This window comes from Atta cephalotes (genome assembly GCF_000143395.1).
Source record: "Atta cephalotes unplaced genomic scaffold scaffold00032, whole genome shotgun sequence".
Lineage (NCBI taxonomy): Eukaryota > Metazoa > Arthropoda > Insecta > Hymenoptera > Formicidae > Atta > Atta cephalotes.
Window position 1 is genome coordinate 1,749,768 of NW_012130096.1, and position 2,500 is coordinate 1,752,267.

Consider the following 2,500-nt stretch of genomic DNA (forward strand, 5'->3'; position numbering starts at 1 on the left):
TATATAGTGTGTGTGTGTGTGTGTGTGTGTGTGTGTGTGTGTGTGTGTGTGTGTGTGTGTGTGTACATATTTTTTTAATTCTATATTATATTTAATTATATTATGTCATGTTATTTTTTTTATTCATATATTTTATACATATAAAATTATTTTATACATTTGTATTTATTTTATACATTTCTATTATATTTATTCATATATATCTCTATTTTATATATATAAAAAAATTATTTTCAGATCTGTATCTAGTTAAATTCAACAAAATCATTCTTTCCTGTATCATCGAGTTGATAAAAATAAAGTGACACGTCTCAAAAATAAATAACTTTTCAGTAAAACAGTTTTTTTTTTCTAAATTAGAACGATGTTTTAATGAAGATAATGATTGTACATAACTTCCTTTCTAATGTTGTATACTAATTTGCTTTCCGCGTTATACTTTCAATTATAATATATTCTTTAAAACTATGTCATGAGTTTTCGAAATTCAAACACTGCAACCCTAATATAAGATTGTATAAATTTCATTCTTTATTAAAATTGTGACACTTTTCTATATAAGTATAATATCCACAAATGTGTGTCGTCTTTCCACAAAAATATGTTAAGCTTTAAGAGTTGATTTCCTTTCATTATTTCAAAAATGCTAATTTTTTATTTCTGTTATTTATTATTTCTTTATCAACGCGATATATCTAAAATAATTAATTTTTACTGCAAAACCGTTCAGAGCAACGCAAACATTCGCATGAGGATGTTTGAAATAACAAGACTACCAACTTCGAAAGAGGAGCGTCCGAGGATTTTTATTTGAAATGCATCGCATAGATGGTGAAAGGTGACCTGCGATCTCCAAATGTAGGACAATAAATGGCACTGGCCCGATTTGTCGTAGAGAGCATTGCGGATTACATTAGCTCGTGTTCCGTGTTCCATAACGTCTCGCGGGATCGCCGAATAAAAAGAAATAATTCTAAAATTCGAAGATTTTTTTGGGATTCGAAGCAAAAGAGTAAGAAATTCATTGTCAAAGATACGGAGACGTCAACACTTAAGATAATGTAAAATGGCTGCTTTCCTTTTGGGAGATACAGGCAATATAGATATGTGTCATTCTATCTTTGTCATTCATTGAATAAAGAAAGATAAACATTTGTGTCTCTTAAAAAAAAAACAGTCTATACATAACGATGTCAAAACTCAAGATAAAGTGTAAAATACAGAATAATGACACATCGCTTCCTTACTTCAAAAATGACACAATTAAAAAAATTAAGTTCCTCGGAAAAAGAAAAAGATATTTTTTAACTCGACAGAAAATTATTGATTTATTAAATAATATCAGCAAAAAGAATATATTCTTAATGTGATCAAACGTTATTTTTGTCATTTTTGTTTTATTTAATTAATAATTTAATTAATTTTTCAAAATCACTTTTTTTTGAGTTGTAACAATTTTGACATTTTTTTTTAATCATTCTTTTTAAAATATAATTTTAAAATATTTATGAATGTTTTTTATGAAATTAAGTAAGTTACCTTTCAATAATTTAAATAATTTAATATTCTACCTTTTCATATTTGATTTCAAAAAAATTTTGTTTTGGTATGCTAATGGACCCCTCCCCTGACGAATTTTTAGATCCGTCAATGCATTCGGTAAAACATCGTAAAATTTTTGACAGCAATCTAATGATTTCGGATGAACGTTTTTGATTCCCCGAATACGAACGTTGATTTTCCCGTACGAAGCAATGAGTAAGCGATCGCGGCTGGTGCCTCTCGCGCCGTAAATGCATGGAATCTGACCTTTCTTGCGCCGCGCAAAATCTCGGCTTACCGTTAGCGGGCCGGAGATGCCTTTGCAGGTGCAGGTAATTCCCTTAATCGACGCGACGATTTTATTACGTTCCTTCCTGGGAGGCAAACACGATCAGCGCTCGTGGCAAAAAAGATCATGAGGGACTTCCACAATACACAAACGGGACAATAACCCCGTTGACTTCGGTCGTTTGTTTCGCATTACTTGCCAATTCTTTAGTCTGCAACAGTCTTCTAGAAAAACAGCGCACGAATCGCCGTCTGTATATTGAACTTTAGATCTCTGGGATGTCCAGAGATGTAAATCTCTCTTTGAGAATCTTTCCTCGATTTCCCTAACTCGGCTTCTCGCTTTCATGAATTCTTCTCTTTGGATCTTCATATCTCAACTTGTTCCATCGTAAATGAAATAATACTTCCCATTGAGATCGAGAATAAAAGGAGCAGAAAAAGATAGATATCGAAAAAAGATAGAGAGAAAGAGAGAGAGAGAGAGAGAGAGAGAGAGAGAGAGAGAGAGAGAGAGAGAGAAGAAGAAGAAGAAGTAAGTAAGTAAGTTAAAGTAAGTAAGTAAGGTAAGAAAGTAACGTAGTACGAGTAGTACGTACGTACCGTTACCCTTACCCTTACCGTACCGTAACGTAAACGTAAAGTAACGTAAGTACGTAACGTACGTTAA